Source organism: Scyliorhinus canicula, chromosome 6 (genome assembly GCF_902713615.1).
Source record: "Scyliorhinus canicula chromosome 6, sScyCan1.1, whole genome shotgun sequence".
In the NCBI taxonomy this organism is placed as follows: Eukaryota; Metazoa; Chordata; class Chondrichthyes; order Carcharhiniformes; family Scyliorhinidae; genus Scyliorhinus; species Scyliorhinus canicula.
Genome location: NC_052151.1, coordinates 158210352 through 158229711, shown reverse-complemented (window position 1 = coordinate 158229711; position 19360 = coordinate 158210352). Strand labels below are relative to the sequence as shown.

The 19360-nt window shown below is 48.4% G+C and overlaps 1 protein-coding gene and 1 long non-coding RNA gene across 13 annotated transcripts in view; one reads left to right on the top strand and one right to left on the bottom strand.

Moving 5' to 3' along the window:
* The window catches only part of LOC119967604 (myelin transcription factor 1-like protein), a 569116-nt gene extending 568311 nt beyond the window's left edge, over positions 1-805 (bottom strand). For 3 of the 12 annotated variants that reach the window (XM_038800344.1, XM_038800345.1, XM_038800350.1), the window contains exon 1: positions 288-804. The gene's annotated coding sequence lies outside the window, so the exon portion shown is untranslated. Of the gene's footprint in view, positions 1-287 lie in introns of all 12 variants that reach the window. The other 9 variants (XM_038800349.1, XM_038800352.1, XM_038800351.1 and 6 more) reach the window with 9 other exon arrangements.
* On the top strand, positions 76-14597 carry LOC119967607. The gene is made up of 3 exons (XR_005461023.1): positions 76-205; positions 3353-3473; positions 13598-14597. It is a non-coding gene; the product is annotated as an uncharacterized LOC119967607 (long non-coding RNA).
* Positions 14598-19360: the final 4763 nt, after the last annotated feature.

Genomic DNA, 19360 nt, shown 5'->3' with positions numbered 1-19360 from the left:
AGATAAAAAAAATGCTTATCAGTCATGCAAATGAGGCTGAATTCATTTTCCACAACAGATGGCCTCATAGATAATGATGATGGAACACAGAAAATTGAATGTCTCTTGCTATGTGGCCATGGCAACCAAGAGCAGAATAATATCAATAATAAGAGTTGCTGTATAATAAGGTTGTCAGTTCTGAAAATCACACACTCTGAAACAGGTATAACGGGCAAGTTAATTCTTATATTTGAATTTTCTGCTTTTATGAATGAATGATTATGAATTTTAATACAAAGTATCACCTTGGTCGCCGAAGCACTCTGTTTCTAATCTTTCTTTGTTGAAAACTGCATCTTTTTTTTTGTTTTTGATCGAGTGGAGGAAGGGGTTCACTGTATCAGGGTGGTTTTGATTTAAATGCTAGGTTTTAATCCGTGCTTGCTGCAGTCTGGCTGATACAGAATGCTGCAATGATGCAACGGTGGCTCGCCTCAGGCTTCCACCCGGGTTCTCAAGGGGCTGTCCTGCAAAATGAATCAGCAGACGTCCTGATCAAACTGATTAAAATGAAAATGGCAAGGCACACGTCTGGGCGGAACTGCCGTGCTTCACTGCCTGACTGGCAAGCACGCCGGCAGCACCTCCACTAATGGCTGATTGACACTGTGTCCAACAGCCCAAATAAGAGGTTCTGCAGTATTCTGAAAACAGAGCAAATCCTGAGCCGGCGGCAAAGCCCTTGCTACACACACATATATATAAGAAACAAATTGTGTGACTTCTCCTCCCTCCGCTGTGTCTGCCGTTTGCTCGGCGTGTGCTTCTGCTGCTAGCTCTTGTGCATTTTAATTCAGGAATCAATAGAGCCGCTCTAATGGAGGCTCCACTTTTCCCAGCAGCTGCAGACGCCAGTTCTCAAAACAACTACTGACGTCTGTGGAGGTTTTCAGCTGATTGGGCACTGCATCGGATGTTCTGTGAACCGAGGAATAGGAATCATTTACAGTCTGTTTTTTTAAAAAATGGCAGCTTGGATTTTTCAGTCCAGGGGAGAGTGAAGCTGAACCCCTTACACACTCGGCTGCTTCGTGAGGCGCAGTGAGCGGGCAACATCCTCTTCAAGCCTACGTGACCATCATAGCAGGCAAGCTGTTGCCCTTGCGCTGTGGCCTGATCTCACACGATAAGTGAAATGAGGACAATATTAACCTTTTCAGCAAGCAAATGGACTCAATACATTCCCTGCGAAATCCAATTGTGTTGTTGGATAAATTACCCCCCCCCCCCCCCACCAAAGAAAGCCTTTATTTTTTTCAAATCGCTCTACCAATACTTTCACCCATTACAACAACATATTGAGTTGAATTTCTCAAGCAGATATTGAAAAATCCTCTTTCCCTGTCAATACATTTTTTTTCTATGAGTTACATATATAAGTAAAATCTAAATGTTGCTATGATATTTTCAGTTAAAATCCACACGCCATATGGATGCAATTATGAATTTCAGTTGGGGGTTCAGTAAATTCATTTCTGTCTATTTAACAAGACATTCTGTTGGGATATTTTATCCATGGGCACAACCATGAATGTTGATTCCTGAATCATGCATCATTGTGATTTCTGCAATCTAATTTATTTCACGGTAGAATATTAAAAATCCTAAAACTTTTGACTAACATTAGGTATTCAGCCAATTTGTACAAATAATTGCAAAGAAAATAAATATTTATTTTTAACAATGTTAACTGTAACTCAATGGGAGAAATCTTGCCCAGAAAGTTGCCGGTTCAAGTTCCATTCCAGAGAGTTGAGAACAAAGGGCGGGATTCGGCACAAATCGTCAGGGCGGAAAAGAACGGCGCAAACACTGGCAGGAACCACTCCGGCACTGAGCCGCCCCAAAATGCGGAATCCTCCGCACCTTCGGGAGCTAGGACGGCGCCGGAGTAGTTGGCGCTGCACCGGGCGGCTGGAACGGGCTTGGCACCACGCCAACTGGCGCCGAAGGGCCTCTGCTGGCCGGCGTGAGTTGCCGCATGCACGGGAGTGCCAGCGTCTGCTGGCGTCATCCCTGCGCATGCACAGGGGTGTTCATCTCCGTGTCGGCCATCGCGGATCGGTACAAGGCTGACGCGGAGGAAAAGAGTGCTTCCCGGCACAGGCCCGCCCGCGGATTGGTGGGCCCTGATCGTGGGCCAGGCCACCGTGAGGGTACCCCCCAGGGCCAGATTGCGCCGCACCCCCCCCCCCCCCCCCCCCCGAGGTCCCGCCGGTAGGGACCAACCTTGATTTACGCCGGCGGGACCCTCGTTAAACGGGCAGGACTTCGGCCCATCGCGGCCTGGAGAATTCGGGCATCCCCAGGGCCCATTGCATCATGCCGGTCCCCGTCATTCTCCAAGGCAGACGTCGCGATTCATGCCAGGGCAAATTTTGGGGGACTGGAGAATTCGGAGGACGGCGGGGGTGGGATTCACGCCGAACCCCAGCGATTCTCCGACCTGGTGGGCGGTTGGAGAATCCCGCCCATGATCTAGGTGCCATTTCAAGAGAGCGCCACGCTGTTAGAAGTGCTTTCTTTGGGACACTAAATCGAGACCCTGACTGTCTTCTCAGCACTATTCAAAGAAAATCAGAGGAGTTCTCCCTGATATTCTGGGAACGTAGGAACAGGGGTCAGTCATTCGGCCCTTCAAATGTATTCTGCCATTCAGTGAGATTGCAGATGAATTTTATTCTCACTCCATTTGGCACCACATCGCTTAATATCCATGGTTAGCAAATCTCTTATCAATCTCATGCTTAAAATACAAGCCTAGATTATGTAATTTCTCCCTGTGATGTAACTATTGGGACCCTCCTGACATTCTGATGAGTCTGCACTGCACTGCACTGCATTTCCCAGAACAGTACGCAGTATTCCACATGCAGTCGAACCAAGCCTTTGGATAATTGTAGCAAAACTTCCAACCCTCTATATTCTACCCCTCCTGGTCATATTTATCCATAACATCACTAAAAGAGGGCATCTCATTCTTATCACATTGCTGTTTTCTGGGGCCTTGCTGTGTTGGCTCCCACATGTCCCAAATTGGCTGCCACATGTCGCAAATTATTACAATTACGACAGTTCATAAAAAGTATTTAATTGGCCGTTCAAACAATTTTTGAGGTTGTAAAAGGTGCTATATAATTGCAAAACTTTGCTTATTTATGTAATCTCGACGTGCACAATTTTATTGTAAGTGTCCACTGATGCATAGTCCAGACCAGTCGTCATTCACACAATTGAACCAAGTAAGAACATATTCAAATGAATCATGTTTAGTGCCACACTAATAATACAGTTCTGTTTTCATACACAGGATGCCTTTGGAGACAGCGCTGTAATTAGTGCCACCAGAGGCAAGGAGAGCCACTTCAAAATGTAGGTTTCTGCAGGCAGCACACAACTATATATGTGCCATTTTCTCCCCGGCCTTGGAGGTGAGTTTTCAACCTACCAATGCAAGATTGAGAAAAAGCAGTCTTCAGAATATTGGTTTATATGGACACCTTAACATTGGCTAAAGACAAAAAATTTTAAAGTTAGAAGCTCTGGTTTTGGGCAACATGTTATTTGGAGGTTTTGGAATTCAGGTCATACTATAACTTTTTTATTCAAGGGTGCCCCAAGACTGTGTTGCTGGTGTACATGTTCTGGTCATGTTTTGCAAAAATACCCAATCAACACTCCATATAATAAGGTGGTTGGTTACCTATTAAGGGAAACCTTCAACCTTCATTCATATTTAGAACGCTGATTCTGTGGGACTTTCACACTTGTGGGGAACACTTGTTAACATATTGTTTCTATTGTCATATTGTGAATTTAATGCCACATTAATTAGCATATGAGCTAAATATATCTACTCACCAGCCCACAGATTGAAATATGCATATTCTTTATTTAACATTTTCAGAATATTAGAAATAGGGTCTGAGCAGCAAATGTTTTGGTGAACAACGTGCAGGTGTTCTTAAAATATATTGCAGATAGGCAATACTGGCTCAATTATGGGATCTGCTTTCAAAGGTAAGTGTGTGCAGCCACAAAAAAACAATCTGAACATGGAACATCTGAAAATACAACTAAATATTATAATTCTGACCAGGGGTCCCACCCAAAATTTTAACTGATCTCAACTAGATATCACTTCACCGGCTGTGCACATGCCTTATTTTCTATCATATGTTTATTCATTTGTTTTGGGGAAAAAGTTACACCTTCTAAATAGTGGTGTCCACCGAACAATACCAGAAATTCCTAAATATCAACAATACTGAAATTAATTTTGAAATTACAAGCAGCCAAACGTTAGCTGCGGCAATAAGCAAAGCAACAAAAGCTGAGCAGGAAAATGGTGAGCAATTGCACCATACTTCTCTATTTTTTCCCTGAAGCTTTCACTGCTGATTTTTCAACTTCAAGCATCTGAATAACCATTGCAGCTTTCATGAAAACTCATGAATGATTTGAAGATTTGTAAAAGAAAGGTTCAGGAAATCCTAAGTACTCGTTGAACAAATGCAGGAATGACTGAATATGGGTGTGCACTTTTAAATTATAATTTATTGCTGCAATTTTTAGCATCTAACAATATCTGTGAAAGAGACTGTTATTCAGCAGCTACTATTTTTCTGAGCCAGAGTTACAGTGACTGTGTTAAATTCCTTCATTCAGCTTCACCTTGAATTAACACAAAAAGTGGGACATTTAGTGGTTTTCATCCTGTGGTAGATGTGAACCTGTAAAAACACATTTGTTCACACATTTTACAATCTACCATTACGCAACCTGATGCCTCTCTGGTTAGAAAAGATATTTCCAGCAGATTCAGAAGATAATTTGTTTCTGAGATTATCTCTCGCCATGGTTTACTGCTGTCCTAAACATCCCCAACCCTGTGCCTCTGAGGTTTAAGAAGATTCTTATGAGAATCTTGAGTTGTGATATCATCCCATTTGTTCACTGCAGACATTTTATCGAGTCCTTCAGCGTCAGCACCAGGAAATACACAAAAGGAGGGAAAGCCTTTATTTATTACGTCTGTTTCCTACACATTCCCTACAGACATGCACTCTTCACATTTGTGATTCATACCTAGAATAAACAGTGGGGAGTGGCCAAACACACAAACAGTCTAAGACGGAAAAATCATTGGACCACGTCATGCCTGAATCTAAAGGACAAGTAGGTCATGCAGCCTGCCATCATGAATTGATCTCTGTATAAATCTCCATTCCCTATTATTTGTTCCACTTTTATCAAACACCACAGTAGCATTAGAAATTTACAAGTAATAATGTTTCAAAGTAATTTTTTGTTCCATGCGACGTAACTTTCTGTAGATTTAGGGATCCATTAGAACATAGAACATAGAACATAGAACAGTACAGCACAGAACAGGCCCTTCGGCCCTCAATGTTGTGCCGAGCCATGATCACCCTACTCAAACCCACGTATCCACCCTATACCCGTAACCCAACAACCCCCCCCATTAACCTTACTTGCAACCATGAACAAAGGTTTTAGTTTTTGTTTGACTGCTGCACATAGGGATGTTAAGAGAGGTGTAAAAGATGCAATATTTTCAATTGTGAATAAAATGAATGATTGCTAAGGTTCTGCTGCTCTCTCACTGCAAGTTCAGGAGACCAATTGAACCCACTAGAAAATGGCAGGAAAGTTAGCTGCTCCAGGTCCCTGTCATTTGCGGGATTTTCCAGCATACTTTGTAAGCAGAGAAACCTGTGTCCACCCCCAACAACACAACCTTGTTCATGAGTGGTGGGTGTGGGGGTGGGGGTTGGGGGAGCAAGTGCAACAGTGCCCAGAATGAGTTTTCATCTTTCCCTGGCTTATTTGGGGCCCATAATGTTCCAAACAGTGTCATGCCAAGAGAGAAGAAGCCAGAAGGGGGTGCACCAAGACAGACAAATGGTCTTCATGCCCTAATCAAAGGCATAATAAAAAAATATATTCTGATCAGCTCTTCTGCCAAGGTACTGAGAGGAAACTGGGTGAGGTCTGGAGGGAATTGAGAAATCTCTTCTCCACATTTTGTTGTCATTATTCATTCTTGGGTTAAGGCACAATGTCAAAGCTGACATGTTATTGACCTTGCCGAGTTTTCCACAGATAGTGGTGCTGCAGACTAAGTCATATTTTTATTGTAGCTGATGTGATTTAAAATGCCAACTAGGGGTAATTATGACTCAATTACGTTGCTGTGGAAATGGCATCATATACAGGCCAAAGTGGGCAGGAAGGCAGGTTTCCATCCTTGTGGTAAAGTCGTCAATTGGTTGGCTTCCTGTATTAATCCAATTACATCATGGCTACCTTTTTATGAACTGAATTGAAATTCTCAAATTTCCATGATGAGATGTGAATACACATTCTCTGCATTATTAACCAATGCTTCTGGGTTAAAGTGAACAAAAGTGAACGTGCACTTAGAATCATAAAATGGTTGCAGCGCAGAAGGACGTAATTCAGCCTGCCTATCCGTACCTGCTCTCTGCAAGTGTAATCTATCTAACCCAATTCCCCTGCCTTTTCCCCATATCTCTAAAAGGGTTTCCTCTTTAGATGATGAAATAATTCTCTTTTGAAAGCTAGGACTGAATCTGCCTCCACCCGCAGGCAAATCCTGACCACTTGCGGCTTAAAGATTTTTCCTTATCTCATCATTGCTTCTTTAGCCAATCAGCCTACATCAGTGTCTTCATGTTCTCAATCCTTCCACTATTGGAAACAGTTTCTCTCCATCTACTCTGCCCAGACTCCTCATGATTTTGAATATCTCTGGCAAATCTTAACTCAATGTTCTCCAAGGAAAAATATCCCAACTTTTCCAATCTATGTAACTAAAGTTCCGCATCACTGAAACCTTCCTCTTGAATCTATTCTGCACTCTCTCTAATGCCTTCTCATCCTTCTTAAAATGTGGTGTTTAGAACAGGATACAACACTCCAGTTGAGAGTGAGTCTGTGTTTTATACAGAAATTCAAGTTAAGGCCTTCTGTAAATCCTGCCGATTGGGTATATACATATAGGGAATAAAATTCTTCTGGAAAATCTTGCTTCAAGTTCCATCAATTTATCATTCCATATATTCATCATATCCTCTTCATTATATTGAAGCAGTAGGAATCTTCAATAAATCAATGCTCCTGCTTCAAATCTTTACTGCTTGAATACTAGAAATAGCAGCAAAGCAGATAACAGACTGAGGGCGCAATTCTCCGGCTGGGTTGCACTCAAGCGAGAGCACAACGCAGCCGGAGAATCCAGGGAGAGCCCTCCAGCGAGCTACCCAACAGGTTCCACGCCTCGCAAGATTCTCCGGTTTCCCATGACACATTAGAGTCAGAACTCCATCCCAAATGGGCGTTACCAAACACCACTCTCGGAAGTAGGTCTTAAACTTACTTACGATCTACTTGCGCTGGATCCACCAGCCTCCCTCAATTCTCCGGCATCCCCAGGGAGGCTGCACATGGGCGTCGAACAGTGCTGGTCCACACAAATTCGGACCAGGTGGAATGGCACCGGGGGTGGAGTCTCCCGGGCCATCGGAGACCCTTGGGTAGTCAGGGAAAGTGCAGGGTGGCTCCCTAGCCCTCCCCCTGGAACGTGGGAACCTTGGCATGATCAGCTGGCACCTTAGCACTACCACTCTGGCATTGCCAGGATGCCCAGCTGGCACTGCCAAGCCAGTAGGAGCACTGCCTGGGTGCCAGATTGGTACTGCAAGGGTTCCTGAGTTCCAGGGTGGCACTGCCAAGGGCCAGGGGGTGAGGGTGACCATGCCCATGAAATGAGGGTGGAAGGGTGGGGAAGTGCAAGGCAGGTAAGTAGGGGCTCCAAGAGGTTGGGTAGGTGATGGTTGGGTGTCCTAGAAGGGAGGGGGTTGCTGTAAGGGGGCTTGAGGGGGCCTGAAGAGATACATAGATACATAGAATTTACAGTGCAGAAGGAGGCCATTTAGCCCATCGAACCTGCACTGGCTTCTGGAAAGAGCACCCTACCCAAGCCCACACCTCCACTCTATCCCCATAACCCAGTAACCCCACCCAACACTAAGGGCAATTTTGGACACTAAGGACAATTTATCATGGCCAATCCACCTAACCTGCACATCTTTGGATGGTGGGAGGAAACCGGAGCACCCAAAGGAAACCCACACACACACGGGGAGAACGTGCAGACTCCGCACAGACAGTGACCCAAGCCGGGAATTGAACCTGGGACCCTGGAGCTGTAAAGCAATTGTGCTAACCACTCTGCTACCGTGCTGCCCGGTAAGAGGGGGGACCCCCAGTGTCCTCAATTGGGAGGTGTCCTCAATTGGGGGGTGTGGGGTAATGTCCATGTGTGTGGGGGGTAACATTGCGCATGGGTGGGGAGTATGGAGGACCCAGAAGCTCACTTAGAGATCGGGGCACCCTTTCAAAATGGCAGCCCGATCTCTGAGTTCACCTCCTCAGTGCTAAAAAAATTCTAAATGTGGGCTAAACTGGTGAGAAACTCCCCAGGGCCCACAAATGTGACTAAGTGTCATTGACTAGCGGTGGGGAACTCGCCAGCAGAGGCGATGGGAAAATCCCTGAAAAACCCGCCACAAATTAGAAATTCTTTGGGAGAATCGTGCCCTCATTTGGGCAATACTAGCTTAGTGGTAATGTTACGGGACTAGCAACACAGAGGTATGTATTAATGATTTGGAGACATGAGTTTAAATCCCATCTGACCAATTGTAGAGTTTAAACCAGTTTTATAAAGTAATGGTGACCATGTGACCACCTGATTTTCATAAAATCCCATCTGGCTCATAAATGTCCTTTAGGAGCGGAAAGCTGCCTTCCTTGCCTGGTGATGAAAGATGTTATTAGTGTTACCGAGAGGCACTGCTTCTTGACATCCAATTTTGTTCTGCTAGGACCACTCAGTTCCAGAGTTCGCCACAGCCTTTGTCCAAATATGGACAAAGCCATGTGAATTCCAGAGGTGAAGAGAGAGTTTCTGCCCTTTCACATCAATGTCAAATTTGACTGATTGTGGCATCAAGGAGCCCTAGGAAAATTAAATTCAATGGGAATCGGGCGAAAATTGTCCGCCGATTAATAATAACAATCTTTATTATTGTCACAAGTCGGCTTACATTAACAATGCAATGAAGTCACTGTGAAAAGACCCTAGTCTCCACACTCAGGGGCTTTCTCGGGTACACTGAGGGAGAATTCAAAATGTCCAATTCACCTAAGAGCAGGTCTTCAGGACATGTGGGAAGAAACTGGAGCACTCGAAGGAATCCCATGCAGACAGGGGGAGAACATGCAGACTCCGCACAGACAATGACACAAGTCGGGAATCAAACCTGGGACCCTGGCACTGTAAAGCAACAGTGCTAACCACTGTGCTACTGTACTGCCCAGTTGAAGCCCTACCGAGCAAAAGGGAAGATGGTTGTTGTTTTCGGAGGACAAGCTTGAGTGGCACAATGGTTAGCACTGGAGACACAGTACCAGGGACCGGGGTGCAATTCCGACACGGGTCACTGTCTGTGTGGAGTTTGCACGTTCTCCCAGTGGCTGTGGGGGTTTCCTTCAGGTGCTCTGGTTTCTTCCCACAGTCAAAAGATGTGCAGGTTAGGTGGATTGGCCATGCTAAATTGTGCCTTAGTGTTCAAAGGTTTGCATCTAAATACGTGTGCAGGAGTGTTCTGGGCCCTACCATCTTCAGATGTTTCAATAATGACCTTCTATCCATTACAAGGTAATAAGTGGGGGTGATGATCGTACAGTTTTCTGTTGCCTTCACAACTCCTTAGACAGTGAAGTAGTCCTTGCCTACACACGGCAAAATATTCAAACTTGTGTTGATAAATGGCAAGTACAACCCATCATAGACAAAATCCATCAGTAACAAGAGAGATCACTTCCAATCACTTCCTCTTGACATTTAATGGTATTACCATCATCAAATCATCCCACCATCAACACCATTGACTAGAAATTTAACTGAACTAGCTACATAAATAATGTTGCTCCAAGAGTGGATTATCTGCTGCTGTCGCCGGTAGTGGGATCCTGCTGCGGCAAGGAATCAAGCGTCTGGGAAAAATCGGGATCAGCGCCTGCCCTGCCCGCCCCGCCCCCCCCCCCCCCCCCCGCCCCGCTGACAATGGGATTGGGGTGTGTGTCCGTGTGCCAGCGGGAAAAGGTAAATGGATGCAAATAGATCATTTCAATCAACTTAGTGGGCCGGGCACCAGAATCTCCAGGTCCTGTGTGATTCTCCGGTCCTCTAGATCGGGAATCACGTGGGCGGGATTCACTACAGGTATCACCAACTGTGAACCTGACATGTGGTGGACCTCGCCGTGGGCCAAATCCATTCGAGAGCCACCCTCCACCCCCACAATGCACTACCTACCCATCCCTCTCCTACCAGACCCCCACTGCCCACCGCCCTCCCCCCCCCCCCCTCCCGCAAGACCTCCTAAAATGAGAGACCCTCCCCCATGGAGCCCCTAACTAAAGGAACCCCTCATAGGGACCCGATAAATAGGTGAATCCCCACCGGGACCCCCTATCTAAAGGGAACCCCATAAATTTGCATGGTGTGATATACTCAATTGCTGCACGTTGAGCAATTTATCTCCAGTGGGAGAATGTAGGGCATGATCTAATGGAAAAAAACAGAGTCCATTTTGAGCGGGATAACTGGGGTTGTTCCCAGTACTGTTCTTTTTTCCGGGCCTCAGTGGGGAACACCCAGCTGAGGCTGCAGTCAGTCGCATTTCCTCCACTGAGGAGTTCCGCTCAACATTTATAAATGGCACCACGATCTCTTGATCCTCCCCGATGCAACCCCCGGACCCCCCCAACACCCCAACATTCTCCTGGGGGTTCCTAGAGCCTCCCATAGCCCACCTCATATAGGCAGTGCACCCCTGGACCAAATCGCCGCTGATTGTGGACAGGTTCCAGATCGCAACATTTCGCAAGATCTGGTTAGATCTCGCGAGGCGTAATGACCATTGGGAATCCCATAAGTAGCTTCTCATGGGAACTGCTGACCGCGTTCCATCCTTAATTCCGGCAGAACGCAGCCAGTAAATCGCCCATCAAGTGGAAAATCCTGGCTCAGGCTATTCTGCAATGAGTGACTCACCTCCTGACTCCCCAAAGCCTTTCCACCATCTGCAAGGTACAAATCAAGAGTCTGATAAGACCATAAAGACATAGGAACTGAATGAGGCCATTTGGCCCCTTAGAGCCTTCTCCACCTTTTAGTAAGATCATCTTTTACCTTAATTCCACCATTCTACATTATCCCCTTAGCCCTTAATTCCCTCACTACACAAAAAACTACCAACCTCTATTTCAATATGTTCAACACTGAGCATCCCAGTGTAGCAAATTCCAAAAGCTCTGAGCTCGATTATCTGGCCTCTCGCTCGAGTGAAACGAGGCCAGTGAATAGCGGGAGAGGCCGAAAATGAGAAGAGGTCCCACAGCACCTCATCAAGGTCAGCCTGGTACTGGGTCACATCTCCCTGTGAGTCGGACATTCTGCTAAGACCCTCAGCCACGGCCGTCACCTTGGACACCTTCACTAATGGTGCTGATATCGTGGACCGGGCTGTCCACTGCAGTCACCAACCTCGCAGTGTTGGCCTCGGTGCCACGCATTGCCGAAGACATCTCCTGTGCTGTAACCTCTGGATTTAGTGGAATGTCGCTGACATCTCCCTCTGAACGACCTGACCGCACCCCAACATCGCCATTAGCTCCAGGAATCCTCTTCCATAGGCTCAGCATTAGTCTAGGACATAGCTGGGTCCTAGGTTCCAGCCCAACTCCGACTGCTGTCTCGCTTGGCAGTACCTGTTTCCACCTGATGTGCATCAGCAGTTGTGCAGTGCTCACCAGATTGTGCCCCAGAAGCTTGACCACCAATGTGGGGGCTCAAGGTGGGGGGGGGGGGGGGTGTTGGTGTCTACTCTACTGCCTTTCTTCGGCACTGGAGGCAAGTTCCCCTGGTCACACTCCTTGAGCTTACAGCCGCTGCCACCTCGTCCCAGGCACCTCTGGCTGCCCTGTGGCTCACCGTCTAGGACCCTTGGGGGAACAGGACATCCCTCCTGGTCCCCACTGTATCTGGGAGCCTCCCCAGGTCTGAATCCCCGAGTCTTGGGGCCAGTTTCCTCGGCACCATTGTTGCAAGCTGGCAGGTTGGCTGAGCAAGTACTGCTTAAGTGCTGCTAGATCTTGTTAATGGGGGACTGGCAAGCACGGGCCCGGCAAATTAGCTGGCCAGCCTTCATGGCAGCGAGGAGCTCGTGGACCAATTAAAGTTGAATAGCGTTGCCGGCCTCACTGGGCCAAGCGCCGGGGAGTTCGCGGCAGTTCCCACTCACTATCACACTTCGAAATCTTTCCGAAGAATGGAGACCTCTTTTTCACTCTTCACAGGTGCTGCCTGACCCACTGAAAATTTTCTAGCATTTTCTTTCAGAATACCTTTTTCATGTGTCCCTCTGTATATTTGTGATAATAAAGAAAACTATTAGGAAATAAGATTACGGCCAGTCTTGTTAGTTATAGTGCTCATTGCTGCCAACATTCCCTTTCAACACTGACTTAAACTTAAGTCAGTTTTTGACTTGCAGGTGACAAATATCTCTGAAGTAAGGCTCCGGAAAAACTAAATGTAAAGCAATTGTGTTAAAATCTTTCTCTTTAAGAATGAATTACAGGTTTCCCAATGGATCAGCAAGGTATCCAGTAAGTAGCTAAGCAACACAGGCAAGCAAAATCGCAGTTTAATCCCCAGTAAAAAATGAATTAGCAGGTCTCAGCACAGGAAGGTGGTGGCATAGAATGCTTTGATGTGGATTAGGACAGGTCCTCCGTTAAGCAGGACAAGTCCTCTCCTTCAGATTGATTACTGCAACACCCCACAGTGACCCAGCTCACGTAAAGGCTATGCAAGCTGGAATCTGAGTTAAAAAGCAATATAATGACAAGCCAATCACACTCAATGGCAAGAAGGAAAGGACAAACAAGGCAAGCCCATTAAATGCTGATTGCACAGCTCTTTTGACAGATATATTCTGTAGCATCTCAGCATAAGACAGACAGTACTTCTTTCATATTGGACACCCTCCTCACCCCCCCTACAATATGCCATAAAACCAAAAAATGAACTTGTATTCATAAAGCATCTTTTCTGACTTTGGGACTTCCCGAGGCAGGCACTTTACAACCTCATTAGGTACTGTGGTCACTGTTGTGGAAAATACAGCAATTTGGGCATAGCAAGGTACCACAAAAAGCAATGTGATCGCGGCCAGGTAATGTTTGATTGACACTGCTTGAGGGAATGGGATAAATATTGACAACAGGGTGAACTCACTTGTCTTTGGAAATAATCCCATAGGATCTTTGACATCCACCTGAGAGGGCAGACAGGTTTAATGTCTCATCTGAAGGATGGCAGAAACAAGAAACCTGGATGATTTAATGACAGTTATCTTCACCTTTCTCTTTCTAGTGCTACACATCAGTCTAAACAGGCTGAGCAACGAGTGCATACTTTTCTTCTGACAGTGAACAACAGTGTTCCGTACTAAGCACTGAGAGCGCATGGGTGGAAAGTATCAACAGGTCAAACCCATAAAGAAGTCAGCAAGCACAGTTGCTGTACCTCTCAAGCAAGCAACATTATATTGAGGTCTAAACACCAAGACGCAATTAACAGATGGTTCCTAATTGTTGCAAAAAGATTCCGAAGAACCACCAATGATACGTCTAGAGATGTCATGGCGATAGAGATATGGGAGTGGTAAGGTCAGGGAGTTTGTGTCTATGTTTGGAGAAGAAGAGAGTGGAGTGCTTCTCAAATTCTATGTATCCATCCCTGTCTAATAAACTGAAAATCCCAAAAGGAAGTAGGTCCTCCACAGCTGTAAACGACAAGCTATTTTAGCACACAAATCTTCAGCCTACAGCGCAAAGAGGTAATCAACCACAAGAACCAGTAACAGGACCTCAGTGAACTGCTCGGATTGTCTCCATCTCTCTAAAGCCACATAAGTCACATATTACCTGGGTGATGTACCCTCATCAGAGCTCATGAGCTCTATACTCATGATGCTGCACTAGAATTCAATACCAAGTAACACCTTCAGCTACAAATGGACAGACTCGCTCATCTGATTTGATCATCAGCATTGGGAAGACAAATGTCACGACCCAGGATGTTGCCATGCCACCATTAATTAGTATTGATAATGTGATGTTGGAGGTAGTTGGTAGCTTGATGTACCTAGACTCCATAATCACGGACAATTTGTCACTTGATGATGAAGTCGACACGTGCAATGCAAAAGCTACAGTTGTTACATCCAAAGCTGAGTAAAAAGTAGGATCGATAGCAAGCTGATCGAGAACATCAAACTGCGAGTCTGCCAAATATGTGTCCTCAGTCCATTCTTATACAAGACCTGGACTACATATTCTCAGGCATATATTCAGCGTCTGTGATGGGAAGAATGGACACGTGGCCGGGATTCTCCCCTACCCGGCCGGGCGGGGGGTCCCTGCATTTTGGAGTGGCGTGAACCACTCCGGCATCGAGCCTCCTCAGAGGTGGGGAATTCTCCACACCTTTAGGGGCCAAGCCTTCACATTGAGGGGCTAGGCCCGTGCCGGAGTGGTTCCCGCTCCGCCGGCCGACGGGAACGGCCTTTGGCGCCCCGCCAGCTGGGGCCGAAAGGACTCCGCCGGCTGGCGTATGTCTGTGCATGCGCCGGAGTGTCAGCGGCTGCTGATGTCATCCCGGCGCATGCGCAGGGGAGGGGTTCTCTTCTGCCTCCGCCATGGTGAAGACCATGGCGAAGGCGGAAGAAAAAGAGTGCCCCCACGGCACAGACCCGCCTGCCGATCGGTGGGCCCCGATCACGGGCCAGGCCACCATGGAGGCACCTTCCGGGGTCAGATCTCCCTGCGCCCCCCCCAGGACCCCGGCGCCCATCCACGCCACCAATCCCGCCGGCACCAGAGGTGGTTTAATCCACGCCGGCGGGAGAGGGTTGTAGCGGCGGGACTTCGGCCCATTGTGGGCCGGAGAATCGCAGGGGGGGGGGCGCCGACCGGCGAGGTGCGATTCCCGCCCCCGCCGATTCTCGGGTGGCGGAGAATTCTGGACACGGCTGGGGCGGGATTGATGCCGGCCCCGGGTGATTCTCCGACTCGGCGGGGGGTCGGAGAATCCCGCCCATGGTTCCTGGCATATGCTAATTCCATCACCTTACACTTATTACTATGGGTCTATCTGGAATTTCTGTAGTTGAATATTTAACATCTATCAATTATATAATCCCACAAACAGAGCATATGTTCCAGTGCACATAACAGTAATTCAATTTTTTTCTGATTCATATAATGGAACAATAGTATGGTCAAATAATCTAAGCAAGTACAATTGCTGCAAAATTATCAATTGCAAAATAGAAAATGGATATCTGTCCAAGGAACAAGCTGTGCTCATGTGCAACTGAGAGGATTGTGGGCCAAATGATGGATTTGGATAGCTGATCGCTGTTTGGCAGGTTATTTGGGCTGGAGTTTCTGTAGTTACAAACTTTATGCCCATCAGGAACAACATGCTTTTGATAGCATGGCAGTTAACATTGTAAAATTTTAGAATAGAATTGTATTCAGCTAGTGCAGTTACTATTGTTGGCTAATTAGAGACCTTGGCAAGCTAGACCAAGCAGAGACAAAGGGAACCAGCATTGCATAAATGCGGTTTCATGACCAGAAGTGCTGCCATCATACAGTGGAGAAAAGTGGCTCTGTGGGAGCAGCTTTTTTTTCTGACAAGGCAGATATCAAATTTTGGCAGTGACAGAGGATTGAATTTTTCACTTAATAGTTGAGGGAACGGAAGATTTGCAACATTTCCCACTATTAGCTACAGGCATATATAGTTTAGACTCAGACTCCATACAATTGAAACATAAATTTTCCCCCTTTGTAGTCCAGCCCCTTTGAGATAAAGGCCGACATTCCTTTAGCTTTAGAATAGTAACGAAGGCACTATTCTGATAATCCCACATCTCACTTAAACCCTACTTACTGATACTCACTTTTTGGTGCACCAATTATTTCTAACATTGATGGACATTTATTAAACAGTATAACCTATCATAGTGTCTGCGACATATTTATTTAGCCATGCGTAGTTAAGAAAGGAGAAAATGTTGTTAAGAGTAACACAAGATGCTGTATTCCTTTTTAAAGTGAGATACACAGACACAATGGGCGCGATCTTCCGGCTGTTCACGCCAATGGGATTTTCCAGTCTCGCTAGATTTCAGCAGGTGTCATTAACTTGTCTTTTCACCATAATCCCGTGTGGGCAGCATGACAGCACAGTAGTTAGCACTATGGCTTCACAGTGCCAGGGTCCCCCGGTTTGATTCCCAGCTTGGGTCACTGTCTGTGCGGAGTCTGCACGTTCTCCTCTTGTCTGGGTGGGTTTCCTCCGGGTGCTCCGGTTTCCTCCCACAAGTTCTGAAAGACGTGCTGTTAGGTCAATTGAACATTCTGAATGCTCCCTCTGTGTACTCGAACAGGCGCCGGAATGTGGTGACTTGGAGATATTCACAGTAAATTCATTGCAGTGTTAATGTAAGCCTACTTGTGACAATAAAGATTATTATTACAGTAGTCCCCCTTTATAACGCGGGTGTTGGGGTCCAAGACAGCTACCCGCGTTGTATCCGAGCCGCGGATATCCATGATGGGGGTTTTAAATTTATTTAAAAATCTATGCTAGCGCTTCCCATTGTGAGTCTACGGGGGGGCGGGGGGAGAGGTCAGACCCCCGTAGACTCACAATGGGAAGCGCTAGCATAGATTTTTAAATAAATTTAAAACCCCCATCGTGGATCCAATTAAAATTTCAGCGGCCGGCTCACTTTGATCCGGAGAAGGAAGCTGCTCTCACTGAAATCAGCCGGCCGCTGAAATTGACACTGCCCGCTGCTCTCTCCCTCCAATCCAACTTTTAAGTTTTAATGTTTCTGATTGGAGGGAGAGAGCAGCCGGCAGTGTCAATTTCTTTTTTTTTTCCTCCGGCTTGCCCCCTCTCCCCCCACATCCTCCAACTAGACCCCTCTCCCCCCACACCCTCCGACTCGCCCCCTCTCCCCCCCCAACACCCTCCGGCTCGCCCCCTCTCCCCCCACATCCTCCAACTAGACCCCTCTCCCCCCACACCCTCTGACTCGCCCCCTCTCCCCCCCCCCCCCAACACCCTCCGGCTCGCCCCCTCTCCCCCACATCCTCCAACTAGACCCCTCTCCCCCCACACCCTCCGGCTCGCCCCCTCTCCCCCCACATCCTCCAACTAGACCCCTCTCCCCCCCACACCCTCCGGTTCGCCCCCTCTCCCCCACATCCTCCAACTAGACCCCTCTCCCCCCACACCCTCCGGCTCGCCCCCTCTCCCCCCCCCCAACACCCTCCGGCTCGCCCCCTCTCCCCCCACACCCTCCGGTTCGCCCCCTCTCCCCCCACACCCTCCGGATCGCTCCCTCTCCCCCTCTCCCCCACACCCTCCTGCTCTCCCCCACAGCGTCCAGCTCGCCCCCTCTTCCCCCCACACCTTCCGGCTCGCTCCCTCTCCCCCTCTCCCCCACACCCTCCTGCTCTCCCCCACAGCGTCCAGCTCGCCCCCTGTCCCCCCACACCCTCCGGCTCGCCCCCTCCCCACACCCTCCGGCTCGCCCCCTCCCCCCCCCTCTCCTCCCCCTCTCCTCCCCCGTCCCCCAACACCCGCAGGGCCCTCCTCTCTCCCCCAACACCCGCAGGTCCACCCTCTCTCCCCCACACCCCCAGGGGGGTCTCCCCCACACCCACAGGGGGGTCTCCCCCACACCTGCCCACACCCGCTCCCCCCCAACACCATCCCCCCCACCTCTCCCCCCCAACACCCGCAGGGCCCCCCTCTCTCCCCCCAACACCCGCAGGGCCCCCCTCCCTCCCCCCACACCCCCAGGGGGGTCTCCCCCACACCCACAGGGGGGTCTCCCCCACACCCACCCCCCTCCTCTCCCCCCCAACACCCGCCCCCCTCCTCTCCCCCCCCAACACCCGCAGGGCCCCCCTCTCTCCCCCAACACCCGCAGGTCCACCCTCTCTCCCCCACACCCCCAGGGGGGTCTCCCCCACACCCACAGGGGGGTCTCCCCCACACCCGCCCCCCTCCTCTCCCCCCCAACACCCGCCCCCCTCCTCTCCCCCCAACACCCGCCCCCCCTCTTCTCCCCCCCCCAACACCCGCCCCCTCTTCTCCCCCGCCCCCCAACACCCGCCCCCCCTCTTCTCCCCCCCCCAACACCCGCCCCCCCTCTTCTCCCCCCCAACACCCGCCCCCACCTTGGCAGTGTCAATTTCAGCGGCCGGCTGATTGTTTCAGTGAGAGAGCAGCTTCCCTCTCTGGATCAAAGTGAGCCGGCTGCTGAAATTGGCACTGCCCGCTGCTCTCTCCCTCCAATCCAACTTTTAAGTTTTAATGTTTCTGATTGGAGGAAGAGAGCAGCCGGCAGTGTCAATTTCAGCGGCCGGCTCACTTTGATCCAGAGAGGGAAGCTGCTCTCACTGAAATAATCAGCCGGCCGCTGAAATTGACACAACTGACAGTTGGGGTCCATAAGCCCCCCCCGCGGTATATCGCGAACCGCGGTATTGCGGAGCGCGGTATAACGGGGGACTACTGTATAACCCTGCAGATTATTTATTTTGAAATAATCTTCCATTTCTCTCTTGAATGGCTTGATGGAACCTGCCTCCACTACACTCTCAGGCAGTACAATCCAGACCTTAACCACCACTGTGTGGAAGAGTTTTTTTCTCATGTCACTTTTGCTTCTTTTGTCAATTATCTTAAATCTGTGCCCTCTCATTCTCGATCCTTTCATGAGTGATAACATTTCCACTGTCCATTCTGTCCAGGCCCTGCATTATTTTGAATGCTGCTATCAACTCTCAGCCTTCCTTTTCCAACGTAAAAAATCATAGCTTCTCTAATCTATCTGGAGACCTGAAGTTCCTCATCCTTGGAATCGTAAACAACCAGGCGTTTCCATTCGGGAGACTCTGTTCTCCCACCGGAGGTGAATTGGAACTGCAGTTCAGTATCCCTTGTCATGCAAATTTATGCATGGTGAGGGGGGTGGATGCAAGGGGGCTGCCATTTTGAATGTGGGGCCCAATAGCAACGTCATTTGGCTGTCCAGCCCCCAGC